Here is a 17267-nt window from a genome sequence, read left to right on the forward strand (position 1 = left end):
GGAAGTACCCCCCTACCCACCTGCGATCCCTAGCCCTGAATGCCAGCATTTCTAAATTACTGGCCTTTGAAATGCTGTCATTCCGTCTGGTGGAGACAGTTCATTTTAAAGGCCTTATGGTGGTGGCTGTCCCACAGTACAGTCGTGGCCAAAAGTTTTGAGAATGACACAAATATTAGTTTTCACAAAGTCTGCTGCTAAACTGCTTTTAGATCTTTGTTTCAGTTGTTTCTGTGATGTAGTTTCAAAGGCTTTGATCGACAATTACATGACATTTATGCAAAGAGTTAGTATTTGCAGTGTTGGCCCTTCTTTTTCAGGACCTCTGCAATTTGACTGGGCATGCTCTCAATCAACTTCTGGGCTAATTCCTGACTGATAGCAACCCATTCTTTCATAATTACTTCTTGGAGTTTGTCAGAATTAGTTGGTTTTTGTTTGACCATCCGCCTCTTGAGGATTGACCACAAGTTCTCAATGGGATTAAGATCTGGGGAGTTTCCAGGCCATGGACCCAAAATGTCAACGTTCTGGTCCCTGAGCCACTTAGTTATCACTTTTGCCTTATGGCACGGTGCTCTATCGTGCTGGAAAATGCATTGTTCTTCACCAAACTGTTGTTGGAAGAAGTTGCTGTTGGAGGGTGTTTTGGTACCATTCTTTATTCATGGCTGTGTTTTTGGGCAAAATTGTGAGTGAGCCCACTCCCTTGGATGAGAAGCAACTCCACACATGAATGGTCTCAGGATGCTTTACTGTTGGCATGACACAGGACTGATGGTAGCGCTCACCTTTTCTTCTCCGGACAAGCCTTTTTCCTGATGCCCCAAACAATCGGAAAGAGACTTCATCAGAGAATATGACTTTGCCCCAGGCCTCAGCAGTCCATTGTTTGTTTTTTAGGAGAGAAGTGGCTTTGCTGCCCTTCTTGACACCAGGCCATCTTCCAAAAGTCTTCGTGCTCTTACCTGCCTGCTGCCATTCCCGAGCAAGCTCTGCACTGGTGGCACTCAGATCCCGCAGCTTAATCCATCACAATTGTTGATTGAGGTGCAATCTTAGTAGCCACAATATCCTTGGCTGTAAAGCCATTTTTATGCAACGCAATGATGGCTGCACGCGTTTCTTTGCAGGTCGCCATGGTTAACAATAGAAGAACAATGATTTCAAGAATCGCCCTCCTTTAACAGGTCAAGTCTACCATTTTAACCCAATCAGCCTGACATAATGATCTCCAGCCTTGTGCTCGTCAAAATTCTCACCTGAGTTAACAAGACGATTACTGAAATTATCTCAGCAGGTCCTTTAATGACAGCAATGAAATGCAGTGGAAAGTTTTTGGGGGGATTAAGTTAATTTTCATTGCAAAGAAGGGCTATGCAATTCATCTGATCACTCTTCATAACATTCTAGAGTACATGCAAATTGCTATTATAAAAACTTAGGCAGCAACTTTTCCAATTTCCAATATTTATGTAATTCTCAAAACCTTTGGCCACAACTGTACGTCGTGCCCAGCCGCCACTACTTTTCAAGGCGAGCCATCCCTTCACAACCAAGTAGGGGACAAAATGAGGTGTGCTCTGCGCAACGCCATTTGTGGCAAGGTGCACCTGACTACGTATACGTGGACCAGTAAGCACTGTCAGGGCCATTATATCTCCATAACAGCACACTGGGTAAACACAGTGGCGGCTGGGCCTTAGGAGGATAGCAGTTTGGCGCATGTCCTTCCACCACCGAGGATTGCAGGGCGCTTCAGTTTGCCTCCTGTTGCTTCCCCCTCCTACTCTGCTTCCTTGATGAGTGGTTTGTGCCAGTCAGCCTCAAGCCCGGCCTGGTGGTGTGCGATAATTGGCGAAATCTCGTATCAGCTCTGGGACTAGCCGGTTTGACGCACATCCCTTGCGTGGGGCATGTGCTGAATTTGGTGGTGCAGAGATTCCTTAAAAATTCCCCCAATATGTCAGAGCTGCTGCATAAAGTGCGGGCCGTCTGTGCGTGCTTTTGGTGTTCTTACCCTGCTGCTTGCCTGTCAGCGCTGTAGCGTAACTTCGGCCTTCCAGCTCACCGCCTCATATGCGACGTGCCCACAGGGTGGAACTCCACCTTGCACATGCTAGTCAGACTGCGCAAGCAGCAGCAGGCGATAGGAGTTTAAGCTGCAGCACGCACGCGTGAGTCGCTCGGCGGAACAGCACCACTTCACCACCAATGACTGGTCCTCCATGCGAGACCTATGTTCCTTGTTGTGCTGTTTCGAGTACTCCACCAATATGGCCAGGGTCGATAACGTTGTTCTCAGCGCTACTATCCCACTACTATGCCTCCTTGAGAAAACGCTCCTGGTGATGATGGAATAGGATGTGGCACAAGAGGAGGAGGAGGAAGAGGGATAATTTCGTAGGGTTTCCAGCCAGTCATTCCCAAGTGGCTTCCGAGGGTGGGTTCCTGCACCCACAAACCCAAGGTACACAATTGTCCAGCCAGGCCACAGTTCTGGAGGTGGAGGATGAGGAGGAGGAGGAAATGGAGGAGTCAGCTCATGGCCATCACTGGTGCATGGATGGGGGAATACAGAGGACACAGACGATACACCTCCCACAGAGGACAACTTTTCGTTGCCTCTTGGCAGCCTGACACACATGAGCGATTACATGCTGCAGTGTCTCCACAATGACGGCCGAGTTGCCCACATTCTAACTTGTGCTGATTACTGGGTGGCCACGCTGCTGGATCTCTGTTACAAGGACAACGTACCGTCCTTAATTCCCTTACTGGACCGTGAAGATGCGCGAGTACAAGCGCACGCTGGTAGACACGCTGCTGGTGGCATTCTCACCTGACAGCGGGGGCACATTGGAAGCACAAGGCAAAGGCAGAGGACGAGGAAGAGGTCGCCAACTCAGCTGGGGCACCGCCAGCACCTCAGAAGGCAGGGTTAGCATGGCCGAAATGTGGAAAAGCTTTGTCAGCACGCCACAACAACCAGCACCACCAGCTGATATGGAACGTCTTAGCAGGAGGCAGCATTTCACCAACATGGTGGAGCAGTATGTGTGCACACGCCTACACGCACTGAATGACGGGTCTGCCCCCTTCAACTTCTGGGTCTCCAAATTGGGCACATGGCCTGAGCTTGCCCTTTACGCCTTGGAGGTGCTGGCCTGTCCAGCAGCAAGTGTATTATCTGAACGTGTGTTTAGCATGGCAGGGAGCGTCATCACAGACAAGCGTAGCCGCCTGTCCACAGCCATTAAAATGAACCAGGCATGGATCCCTCAGTACTTGTCCATACCTTGTGCAGAATAGACATGTATACCGGCACTAAGCATCCATTGTTATACTGTAGCGCAATTGCTCTTGTTTGTATTTTGGATATTTCACACTCTTTTGGAGTGTACCTTAATTTTACAAAATTAAATTAAAAACAAAAACCTGTGTTGGCTATCTTGTCCTCCTCCTGTCATTAACATTTTCTGGTGAAATTCACCAATTTTGGGATGTATAGTACCACTGCTATACCTAGGAGGCCGGTCAACAACAAAAAAATGTCAGTTACATTTTTAGTTGAAATTCAACAATTTTGGGGTGTGAAGTACCACTGCTATACCTAGTAGACAGGTTAAACAATAAAAAAAAAAAATTGCCTGTTACATTTTATGGTGAAATTCACAAATGTTTGGGTGTGATCAACCACTGCTATACCTAGAAGGCCGGGTAACAAAAAAATAAAAAAAAAATTGGCAGTTACATTTTAGGGTCAAATTCACCAATTTTTGGGTGTAATATACCCCACCTCTACCTAGTTGACAGCTTAATAAATTTCAATAATTTTTATTTTACATTTTCTGGTAACAATAAACAATTGTTTTCTGTCATAGCTGCTCTACCACGTAGACAGGTTAATTAATTTCTGAAATTTTTCTGTTTCTTGGGTTGACATTATACAATTTTAGACGTGAATAAACCCTTGCTCTGCATAGGTGATAGGGAATAAATTTTGCAATGCTACTTTAATTGATGCGCGCCACCTCCTTTGATTCAATGCTTAAACTTAAACTTCAATACTTTGTCCCACATTTCCGCTATACTCTTTTGGCCAACATTTGCCCCTCAATAGCTTTTCCCACAATTCCGCTTAACTCTTTTGGCCTACATTTGGGCTACAGTAATTTGTCCCACATTTGCGCCTCGATAACTTTTCCCACATTTCTTCTCAATCCCAATCTTTTGAAAAATAAATTTATCTCCCTTAAATTTGGTCTCTTAAGGGACCCCTCCGGCCTGAAACCCTGATTCCCCACCACCCGTAATCACCATGGTAGATGCATAAAAGAACATCGAAAGTTGATAGAGCAGATATCAAATTGGATCGCGAACATCACGGGGACGTGCGACATGGTGGGGCAGTAAGTATGCACATGCCTACGAAAACGAACTGACAGGGATCAGCCCCTGCAACTTCTGGATCTCCAAATTGGGTACATGGCCTGAGCTTGCCCTTTATGCCTGGTAGGTGCTGGCCTGCCCTGAAGCCGGTGTATTGTCTGAAAGTGTTTTTAGCACGAATGAAGGGTTATATTTCCCAATGTTTTGGGGTGTACCCTGATTTAAAAAAATAAAAATAAAATTTTAAGCCAAAAAGCAGTGTTGGCTACCTCCTCCACTTCCACCTACACCGCCACATCCACCGTCTCCTCAACCTCCTACTCCATATGGACCTGGTACTCCTAGATCAAGATTTATATTTTTTTATTTTTACGTATTTTATGTTATTTAAAGTCATTTCCCTATCCACATTTGTTTGTAGAGCACTTGCCATGCTCTTAACCACATTTTGATGACATTTGCAGCCCTCTAGCTCTTTACATGACATTTTTACAGACATTTTAGTGCTCAAAAGTTTGGGTCCGAAGTTCGAACCCGAACATCCAGGTGTCCGCTCAACTCTAGTTGTAAAGCATTTTTTTTGGCTTGTATTAGTGGAAAAAAGGGCTTATTAGCCATTGTGTAGTGAAGTGTGAAAATGACAGCCCTTTTTGTTGTGTATTCGTTCAAAAAGAAAAATATATTTGCTGTTCAGCAGTGCAGTTATATGTTCTAAAACCCTTTTTGTGGTGTATTAGTGGAAAAAGAAAAAATATTTTTGCCGTTCAGTGGTGCAGTTATCTGTTCTAAAGCCTTTTGTGGCATTTATTAGTGGCAAAATAAAAATATATTTGCTGTTCAGCAGTGCAGTTATAAGTTCTAAGGCCCTTTTTGTCATGTATCAGTTAAAAAAGAAATAAATATATTTGAGGGTCAACGGTGCAGTTATATGTTCTAAAGACTTTTGTGGCGTGTATTAGTGGCAAAATAAAAATGTAATTGCCATTCAGCGGTGCAGTTATCTGTTTTAAAGCTTTTGTGGAGTGTATTAGTGGAAATAATATATATAAATTTGTTGATCAGTGGTACAGTTATTTGTTTTAACCCCTTAAGGACCAGGCTCATTTTCACCTTAAGGACCAGGCCATTTTTTGCAAATCTGACCAGTGTCACTTTAAGTGCTCATAACTTTAAAACGCTTAGACTTACCCAGGCCGTTCTGAGATTGTTTTTTCGTCACATATTGTACTTCATGACACTGCTAAAATTGGGTCAAAAAAGTTAATTTTTTTGCATAAAAAAATACATTTTTTACCAAACATTTTGAAAAATTAGCAAATTTCAAAGTTTCAGTTTCTCTACTTCTGTAATACATAGTAATACCCCCAAAAATTGTGATGACTTTACATTCCCCATATGTCTACTTCATGTTTGTAGCATTTTAGGAATGATATTTTATTTTTTGGGGATGTTACAAGGCTTAGAAGTTTAGAAGCAAATTTTGAAATTTTTGAGAAATCTTCAAAATCCCACTTTTTATGGACCAGTTCAGGTTTGAAGTCATATTGTGAGGCTTAGATAATAGAAACCTCCAAAAAATGACCCCATTCTAGAAACTACACCCCTCAAGGTATTCAAAACTGTTTTTTCAAACTTTATTAACCCTTTAGGTCTTCCACAAGAGTTAATGGCAGATGGAGAAACAATTTTGAAATTTCAATTTTTTGGAAAATTTTCCAATATAATCAATTTTTTCCAGGAGTAAAACAAGGGTTAACTGCCAAACAACACTCAAAATGGGTTGCCCTGATTCTGTAGTTTGCAGAAACACCCCATATGTGGTCGTAAACTACTGTTTGGCCGAACGGGAGCACATAGAAGGAGGGGAACACCATATGGGTTTTGGAAGGCAGATTTTGCAGGACTGGTTTTGTTTATACCATGTCCCATTTGAAGCCCCCTGTTGCACCCCTAGAATAGAAATTTCAAAAAAGTGAATCCATCTAAGAAAGTACACCCCTCAAGGTATTCAAAACTGGGTTTACAAACTTTGTTAACCCTTTAGGTGTTCCACAAGAGTTAATGGCAGATGGAGAAACAATTTTGAAATTTCTATTTTTTGGAAAATTTTCCAATATAATCAGTTTTTTCCAGGAGTAAAACAAGGGTTAACTGCCAAACAACACTCAAAATGGGTTGCCCTGATTCTGTAGTTTGCAGAAACACCCCATATGTGGTGGTAAACTACTATTTGGCTAAACGGCAGGACATAGAAGAAGGGGAGGAACGTCATATGGTTTTTGGAAGTCAGATTTTGCTGGACTGGTTTATTTACACCATGTACCCTTTCAAGCCCCCTGATGCCCCCCTAGAGTAGAAACTCCATAAAAGTGACCCCATCTAGGAAACTACGGGATAAGGTGGTTGTTGTTTTGGGACTATTTATGGGGTAAATTTGATTTTTGGTTGCTCTATATTACTCTTTTTTGAGGCAATGTAACAAAAAAATGTAATTCTAAAATTGTTTCTACATTCGCTATTTAGTTTTGTGGAACACCTAAAGGGTTAACATAGTTTGTAAAGTAACTTTTGAATACCTTGAGGGGTGTAGTTTCTTAGATGGGGTCACTTTTTTGGAGTTTCTAGTCTAGGCTACATCAGGGGGGCTTCTAATGGGACATGGTGTAAAAAAAAAAACTGTCCATCAAAATCTGCCTTCCAGAAACCGTATGGAGTTCCCTTCGTTCTATGCCCTGCCGTGCGGCTATATAGCCATTTACGACCACATATGGGGTGTTTCTGCAAACTACAGAATTGGGGCAATAAATGTTTAGTTTTGTTTGGCTGTTAACCCTTGCTTTATTACCGGCAAAATGGATTTAAATTTAAATTTTGCCCAAAAATAGGTGTTTTGGCACCGTTTTTATTTTATATTTTTAACACCGTTCATCCGAGGCGTTTGGTAAAAAGTTATTTTTATAGCGACGACTTTTACGCACGCGACGATGCCCAATATGTATGGCTCTCAGACTTTGGAGACACTAAGCAGGCATCCTAAAACTGCGGCCCTCCAGATGTTGTAAAACTACAATTCCCACCATGCCCTGATGATGGCTGTAGGTTGCCTGGGCATGCTGGGAGTTATGGTTTTACAACATCTGGAGGGCCGCAGTTTGAGGATGCCTGCACTAAAACTAATAATTTTTGGGGAAAGAAAAATTGTTTTCGTGTCTCCAAAGTCTGAGAGCCATAGTGTTTTATGTTCTCTAGTGAACTGTTGGGGATTATAAAAATTTAGTACTCCATGGAAGTGTGATACTCCCTGAAGCAATCGATAATGCAGAGGCCCGGATGATCGGGGCACGTGTCACATTGAGTGGTGGTGTCCTTCCGTATCCCCCTCTTGTGACACACTCTGCACTTTTTTTGGGTTCGTCCCTTCTTTCCAGTATGGGGGACCACACCTGGAAAGTGTTGGCCAGGGACGATCCGGGCGCCTCCAGTTCCCGAGGTACTCCGGCCTGCTCTTTCCCGGTCCGAAAAGATCAGGTCCTTGAGGACTGCCTCATAGAATTGGAGGAATGTCCCTGTGCTGCCAGCGCTTCGGGATAGTACAAAAGAGTTGTACATGGCAACCTGCACCAAGTAGACCGCAACTTTTTTGTACCATGCCCGGGTTTTGCGCATGGCGTTATATGGCGTGAGGACTTGATCAGAGAGATCAACTCCTCCCATATACCGATTGTAGTCGACGATACAATCGGGCTTGAGGACCGTTGCCGCGGTACCTCGCACAGGGACTGGGGTGGTGCTGTTACCGTGGATTGTGGACAGCATAAGGACATCCCTCTTGTCCTTATACCTGACCAGCAACAGGTTTCCACTGGTAAGTGCACGGGTCTCACCCCTGGGGATAGGTACCTGGAGGGGGTAGGCAGGGAGGCCGCGTTGATTTTTCCGCACGGTCCCACAAGCGAACGTGGATCTGGCGGCAAGGGACCTGAACAAGGGAATGCTGGTATAAAAGTTATCCACGTACAAGTGGTAACCACTATCCAGCAGTGGGTACATAAGGTCCCACACGAGTTTCCCGCTAACACCCAGAGTGGGGGGACATTCTGGGGGTTGAATACGGGAATCTCGCCCCTCGTACACACGAAATTTGTAAGTGTACCCTGAGGTACTCTCACAAATTTTGTATAGCTTCACGCCATACCTCGCCCGCTTTGTGGGAATGTATTGGCGGAAACTGAGTCTCCCCTTGAACGCAACGAGAGACTCATCAACCGCGACCTCCCTTCCAGGTACGTAGGCCTGCTGAAATGTGGCCCCAAAGTGATCGATGACCGGCCGTATCTTATACAGCCGGTCATAGGCAGGATCACCCCGGGGTGGACATGCTGCATTATCGGAATAATGCAGACATTTCCGGATGGCCTCAAACCGGTGACGTGTCATGACCATACTGTACAGTGGGGTCTGGTACAGGACGTCCCCACTCCAGTATTGCCTGACACTGGGTTTTTGGACTAGACCCATATGCAGCACGAGGCCCCAAAATGTCCTCATTTCGGCTGCACTGACCGGCGTCCAGCCACCGGGTCTAGCCAAAACTGAGCCTGGGTTTTGAGCGACGAACTGTTGGGCGTACAGATTCGTCTGCTCCACCATCAAATTCACCAGTGGGTTACTGAAAAAAAAAACTAAAAAAGTATATTTCAGTAAACCCCACTGTGGGAATCTGGATTCCAGGATTGCCAGCGAAATCCGGAATCTCAGGCTCAAAGTCCACTGGGGGACACCAGCTAAGTTCATCGGCAGGGGGCTCCGGTGGACTTATTTGGTGGGCCGGGAAACCAGTACGAACCCCAGGGCGGCTCGTACTAGGGTGGGCCACAGGATCCCTAGCATGTGCGGCCCCTGGCTCCGCCTGGCGGCGTCTCCGCCGCCTTGGTGGCTCATCGTCATCCGATGATGATGAGGAGGATGCGGATGCTAAAAGGAATGTGGGGTCATCCTCATCCTCACTGGGGCTCCCGGAGTCGGAGGCAATCTGGGCGTATGCCTCCTCGGCCGAGAAGACCCGGCGGGCCATGGGTGTGTGTGCGTGTAGGTGTGCGTGTGTGGCAAATTTTATTATATGTGCGTGTGTGTGGGGGCAACGGGTGTTCGCGTACTAGAAAAGGCAAGAAAAAAAGGGCAAGTGATAGGAAAAAAAAAAAGTTAAAACTTGCTAATCAGCGGTACAACACTGATCAGCGGTGGGGCGGGCGATGCGGACAGTGGACGGACGCTAAAAAGTGCCGGCCAGTCAGCGCACGCAGAAAAAAAAAAGTGGTGGTGAGGGAGCTGGTGGGGGGGGGGGGGGGGCAAGTATCAGGGGGGGGGGGTCGGGGTTAGGGTTAGATGGATAGATGGAAGTTTGGAAGTTTGGAATAAAAGTACTTTTTTTTTTTTTTTTTCTCCTAACTTACTTTTCCCTTCTTTCCCTGCCTAACGGTGCCTCTCCCTCACTGACCCTAACCTACCTGGGTGGCGATGGGTGCAGGAGGGTGATGGATGGCGATTAGGGGGACACTGGAGCTGGTGCTGGACGATGCTGCCGGGTGCTCGTGCAGAACAGGAAGAGGAGGGGAGAGAGGAGCGCAGGAAGTTTGAATCTCGCGCCTCTCTCCCCTGCACCAATCAGCACCCTGGACAGCAGTGTTCAGCACCAGGGCCAGCACCGCCTCCTCAAATCCTCGGACTGCGATTGGTGGTGTAAAATTACGCCACCGATCGCAGTCTTTTTCCGGTTCATCGGGTCACAGGACACCCGAATGGACCGGAAACGCAGAAAACCGCAGGTCTGAATTGACCTGCGGTTTTCTGCGATCGCCGATACGGGGGGGTCCAATGACCCCCCCTGCATTGTTACGGGATGCCGGCTGAATGATTTCAGCCGAAATCCCGTTCCGATTAACCCCCGCGGCGCCGGAATTACATTTTTAAGTCAGGACGTACTCGGTCCTTAAGGACTCGGGAAATAGGGCGTACCGGTACGTCCTATGTCCTTAAGGGGTTAAAGCCTTTTGTGTCTTGTATAAGTTAAAAAAATAAGGGCCTATTTGCTGTTCAGTGGTGCAGTTATATGTTCTAAAGCCCTTTTGGCATGTATTAGTGGCGCAAAAAGTATTTGCTGTTGTGTGGTGGAGTGACAAAATAACAGCCCTTTTTTGGCGTGTATTAGTGAAAAAAAAGGGCTTATTAGCCGTTGTGTGCTGAAGTAAGAATATTACAGAGTTTTTTTTTGGGGTGTTTTCATGTCCTTTTTTTTTTTGATCTAACAGCATGTCAGACCGAGAAGTGCCAGAGGCCTAAATGTTTCTGGCGTAGGCAGAGGTGGCAGCAGAGTAAAAGGGAGTGGTCGCAGGGTTTTCAGCGAGAGACCTGAGCTCCCGGTGTCATCTAGCGGTCGTGTCTTGACCAGCAACCCAGCGGTTCTTGAATGGTTGACTCGTTCATCCACTTTGTCCCAAGTGACATCAGACAACCCCAGCCAAGAGTGAGTGGGTTTGTCAGACACAACCCCTAGTTGGCATGGCCCGGGAGCAGGCCCTGTACAGCTAAGACCTGTCCTAGGTTGCTAATATAGCTTATATGTGTATATAGCCAGACGTGCCAATAACCTAAATACAGTTAATATGTTTATGTGTTAAAGAAAAAAGCAGTCATTTATTGTGACATCATGTTTTGGATGTAATATAACTGTTATATTTTGTGTTCACAGAAGCAGGAAAAGATAATATGCCTTTAAGATTCATTTTGTAATGTATGGTAAGCAGTGACACAGAAGAAACAACAGAATGCATAGTGTTAATCTGTTGTTGCTGGGCAGAAGTCTAGACCAATCACAGCCAGCTTCTCACACAGCAAAAGTTTTCATCAATCACAGCCAGCCTCACACACAGCCTGTCTGAGAATTCCTTCAGCTCCTGCTGCTGGAATCATTATTCACCAGAGATAGGAGCTAAAGAGACATTCACTCCACTGAGCCAAAATAGGAAGCTTAAACAGTTATATAATGTTCATATTGTTAGTATTGTGTTTAGAACTGTATACTGAACTAGATATATATGTGTTTACTTACAGTTCCACCAATTGCAACCATACAATTGCAAATACAAATTGCAAGCTACAAATTGCACTTCACCTGTCCTCAACCTGCCTCTGTCCTTTTCTATTCCCTTAGCCAGAGAAGTATCGTATGCTGTGGGCTCAGCTCTACTATACAGTGAGGACAAGCTACTAGAAGATGGTCAGCAGCTACTGGCAAGCCAAGATGTGGAGGAGACATCCTAGTGATGTAGTAGTGATGAGGAGAGTGGCGTGGGAGCTGGTGTTTCGAGTGGTGAGGGTCCTGACCCAGAGACCATTGAAGAGGACCATAGTGACGTGCAGACAGTACTCGATGATGGTGATGTAGCTCATCACACTCAGTAGCTGGGTGATGAAGGGTCTTCATTTTCTTTTTTTTTATATAATAATGTAATATTATAACATCCGGTGTCTCCGTGAAAAATCTGCAGCATGGGGGCACCGTGTGGCTTCTACAGACTTTCAAAATAATCCTTCAGTGGGGTGAATAGATGCCGGATGACCGGGATGCTCCATGACCTTCCCAGGAGCTTATTTTGGGAGCAGCGGTTCATTTCTGAGAAGTCCATATAGTGCAGGGGGAATTCAAAGACGCTCTCTATCTCCATGCACCACAGGATGTCCTCCTTCCCATCCATGATAACTGGGAACTCGTGATGTTTTCACTGACGCAGAGACCAGGGGATGGTAGTTATAAATCTTGATGAACTTTGCGACTCTTCCGGGCTCCAAGCAATCTTGAAGCTTTGTCTTCTCATTGTCTGTACTAGAGACCTGTTCATGCCAGGCAGGTTCCCCCAGAAGTATCTGGCTTGACGAGCAGCCAATACCACACTTGCATCAATATTGACAGGATTCGTCTCCGGGTGGAGAGAAATTGTTTTTTGGAATGCTTTCTCCATCGCAGCCACATTTTTGAATAACCAAACGACTGGCCGATTCTCTCCTGTCTTAGGCAATACTTTACTGAGTAATCATGGAAAGTCAAAAAACTGTTGTCCACTGCCCCAATAAGGGACTTTCTGGTGTGGGTTAACTACAGAAAAGTCATTACAAGGACTGCCGCAAGTTATCAGATCGAATTGTCCCCATTCTTCAACCTGTTTCCTGTTTTTTTGCCCTGAATGGCGTACCCGTCATATCGTGATGGCATCCCCACACACCTTGCTATATATTTTTCAACGTTGATTCTAAGCTTTTTGAGAACCAGTAATCCTGTCTGTCCTTTCCAACACAACCGGCACACTCCTGAAATACTCTGTGTTGCTGGGGACCCTGCTCTTTCCACCTTGTAACTCTTAGTACACAATCTTCAACAAAATCAGCATGAAGGAGCGACGTAGCAAACCTAGGTTATCATGTCTTTATCCCCTCTGACGAAGGGGCTTCATCAGGAGAAGAGGGTGGCAGCTTGCCCATGAGGCAGCGGCAGAGCCAGCAAGTCACTAGCGTGGCTGAGAGTCATTAGGGTGGCAGCAGTGGGAAGTCGGTATCCAAACATGCCCGGGATAGACCACCTGCTTTGCAGGAGCCAACCTGCCCAGGAAGTAGCGGTGCACGAGTTCACGGAGGCAGCAGCTATAGCATTCAGTCAGTGCATAGTGTTGAGGGTAAAACCACCTACTTGGCGGTGTGGCAGCTTTTTTGTTAGAAACATAGAAACATAGAATGTGTCGGCAGATAAGAACCATTTGGCCCATCTAGTCTGCCCAATATATCTGAATCCTATGAATAGTCCCTGGCCCTATCTTATATGAAGGATAGCCTTATGCCTATCCCATGCATGCTTAAACTCCTTCACTGTATTTGCCGCTACCACTTCTGCAGGAAGGCTATTCCATGCATCCACTACTCTCTCAGTAAAGTAATACTTCCTTATATTACTTTTAAACCTTTGCCCCTCTAATTTAAAACTGTGTTCTCTTGTGGTAGTTTTTCTTCTTTTAAATATGCTCTCCTCCTTTACCGAGTTGGAGAAGGTGAGCATGACCATATGTAGAATCTGTGGGCAGAAGGTGAAGAGTGGCCAGGGTGCCAATGTTGGCACCACATCCCTGCTTCAACATATGCAGCGTTACCATAAAGTGGCCTGGGAAAACCGTGGCTCCAATGTAGTGGTCCAACCTGCCGCAGCAACCGCTGCATTGCCCAGTGGCACGCACTCTATTTCAGGCAGTAAAGGCTCCACCACCTCAGCTGAAGGGAGCTGTCTGTCCTTCTCATCATCTGCTGGTCCTCATGCTCCTGCTCCTCCTCCTACTCCTCATCAGTCATTCCGTTAGCAATCTATCACCGAAGCGATTGCCAATAGAGTATGCGTGCACTCATCCAATGGCGCAGAAACTAAACATGCTCCTGTCCAAGTTGCTGGTGCTGTAGTCCCTCCTTTTCCAAATGGTGGACTCTGCACCTTTCAGAGAACTGATGGCTTGTGCCGAGCTGAGGTGGAGAGTCCCAAGCCGTCATTTCTTTGCCAAAAAGGCAGTACCATCCCTGCACATGCATGTAGAACAGAAGGTGGGCCAGTCCTTGAGCCTGTCAGTGTCTGAAAAAGTGCATGGCAGCGCCGACGTGTGGAGCTATAACTACGGTCAGTGACAATACATGTCCTTTATGGCCCACTGGGTGAATGTGGTTCCTGAATAGCCACACCAGCAACTTGGCCAAGTGACGCCGCTTCTGCCTCCACGTTGTCACGCCGTTGGTCCTGTGACAATGTCCGCCGCTGCCTCCTTATCCTCCACCATGTCCTCAACCTTCACTGCAGGGACAATTCACAGTGCCCCTGCCGCATACCACATGTGCAGGGCACATCAATGTCACGCTGTTCTGCACCTCATTTGCTCCACAGACAGGATCCATTTTTGGGGGTTATTGTTTTGACGGATCAGAGGAAGGGCAAAATAATCAGTGACGTCAACACAAACTTACTGCTGACAACCGCTCCACTCTGTTGGGGGGCTCTACTTGTAGACAGGTTCTGTAGACATCTATGGGGGATCGGCTGACCACAGTGTAAAAGGAGTGCGCTTCTTCTTGGCACTAATATAGACTAGTGATGAGCAGCAGGGGTCATATTCGAATTCGCAATATTTCACAAATATTTTGTAGAATATTCGTTAAATATTCACAAATTCGAATATTCGTTATATACTATTATTTTTTTACTTGAAAAATCAGCAAGATAATAATTGCGTAATATGCAAATTTTTGTAATGGCGAATTTTCGCAATGCAAATTTTTATAGCAAATTTTTCAACTTACAACTATTAGCCAAAGAAGATTATAGCACTATATTAGCTAAATTGCTCTATATTAGTTTTTTTTTGAATATTCGCTATACTGCTATAACTTAGTTTTTTCGAATATTCGTGATATTCTAAAACAAGAATATATAGCGAATATTCAAAAAAAAACGAATATAGCACAATTTAGCTAATATAGTGCTATAATCCTCTTTGTCTAATAGTTGTAAGTTGAAAAATTTGCATTATGAAAATTCGCAAACAACACTACTCCTGAAGTCAAATATACTGCAGCCTTCTCATTAGCCCACAAGCTAGAAGCAGGGAGGGATCATGTGTAGTGATAAAAAAAATAAAAAATTGAATATTCGAAATTACGAATATGTATCACTATATTCAAAATATTTGCGAATTTTCAAAGTACCTATATTCGTGATCAACACCTAATATAGACCTGTAAGGCTGATTTCATACTTGAGTTATTTGGTCAGCTTTGGCACAGGGTTCTACACCACTATAAAGACTCTCCGCAGCCAGGAAATAGCAGTTTTTTAACAAAATTTGCTAATATATTCGGATCTAACCAAATTTTTTCCCCAAAATTTGGCGAATTGGTGAGTCGAATTTTTGAAAAATTCACTGATCTCTAATTGCTACCCCAAAATGGACCCGCTTAAAACATAGGGCCGCTATAATTTTTTTCCACAGTTCCCAGTCTGCCCTTTCTATAGGTTTTCACAGATCATTGCTAGGAGATGCTATGGAAATTAGTTTTCAGCCTAGCAGTGTCCATAGAATAAGTATGACACACAGAGGGCAAAAAAACAAATATATGGACCAAACACTTCACAGCCATCTACATTGATGAACCTCTGACTATCTTGTCATTACAGACAGGGACATATAAAGCCAGGCATGATGACTTGTAGGGCTAGTTCAGTTGAATGTAATGATGTCGTTCACTTGGAGATCTGTTGCTTCATTCTGAAGAAAAGGTACTATTATTCCATATGCAATTGAACAGTTAAGTTCACTGAGAACAGACTGAAGCCACTCTGTGCCCCCTTGCTCCACAGCCTTCCCGTCAGCCCTTTCCACTCCTTGATGATGTACATGACCAGATTACTGCATAGTCATCTTGTCTGGCCCTGTCAATCAAGAAAGTGAGGTAGAGGCTGAAAGAGCAAGGGTGCTCGAGTCTGCCCTTGGTGAACCTAATGGCTTATTTGCATATATATTAAAAGTACTTATCAGTAATTTATCATCCAGCATCAGCCACTGTGATAAAGTTACCACTTTTTAGACAGCATATCTACCTTTACGCTGTCTACATTTTAGACAAGATAAGTGAATAAACTCTTTCAAATGTCAGTAGTCTAAGACATCACTCATATAGAGTTCTTTGACCAACACATATTGGAATCTGCAAGGAAAAACACTTTAGACTTGCATCCTATTGTTTTCAGTGGCAGGTGGCAGTCACCAACACTTCTTCACAACATGCTGAATTTTTTTTTATTGTTTTTAGTTATTGCCTTTGTGAATATACCCTGGTAAAGAAAAACACATGTCACAGTCAGAATTTGCTACTTACCTGGGCATCAAAATTAGCTTTCAGATTATTTACTTTGTTGATATGGTAAACATGCTTTATCTGTGACTGCACTTGGCATTGCTTAATTTGCCTATTTCAGCTCTGCCTATTGAAAGCGGCTTTATCTAAACAACTTCAAATATTTTTCTGATAAGAGTCAATTTCTTTTATCCGCCACATTTAGACTTTTTTCTTGCTTGAAGCATTAGTGTTCAGGTTTGTTTTACACTGTTTACCAGCAGGGGATTAATGAGACAAACACTTACATGAGTTGAGAACTTAATCATTTAAGAGAAATTGACATTTGTGCCAAGAGACAGATATCTTCCAAAGTTTTTGTGAAATTAAAAAGTTATAATATGGAGAGACAGGAGTTGTTTCTCTAACTAAAATATGCTATTACACAAATTCTGCACGTGCCTAGAATGTGGATTCTTATATTAATTGATGCAAGATTTTGTGTAGAACTGTAGTGTAAGTACGGTTTATCAAACTAAAGTATATCAATAACTAAAATATTCCATAAAAATTCCATAAGAATTGTAGTAAATATCAAAGCTGAAGAATTAGAAGAGAATTATTATTATATATGTCATTAGGCAGGAACACATTTCAATTGATATAGTTTATGTTTGTGAGTAGTGTTGAACAAAGTGGTATTCGACAAATATCAGGAAAAATTTCATTTGCCACAAATCCGAAGTTCTTTGCGCTATGTCGTAACAAATCAATATTTTCTGAAATGGCAGTAAAATAAACAAAAAAAAAAACAACATACTCACCTCATTTGTGGTGACTTCATCAAGGGAATTGGCACAATTTCTTTAAACTCTTACAGACACAGGGTGTATCTGTACACCCTGATGTCCGAGTTCTTAAGGACACAGGGCGTACAGGTACGCCCTGTATATTTCCGATTG

This window comes from Bufo gargarizans, chromosome 4, assembly GCF_014858855.1.
Source record: "Bufo gargarizans isolate SCDJY-AF-19 chromosome 4, ASM1485885v1, whole genome shotgun sequence".
NCBI classification, from domain to species: Eukaryota; Metazoa; Chordata; class Amphibia; order Anura; family Bufonidae; genus Bufo; species Bufo gargarizans.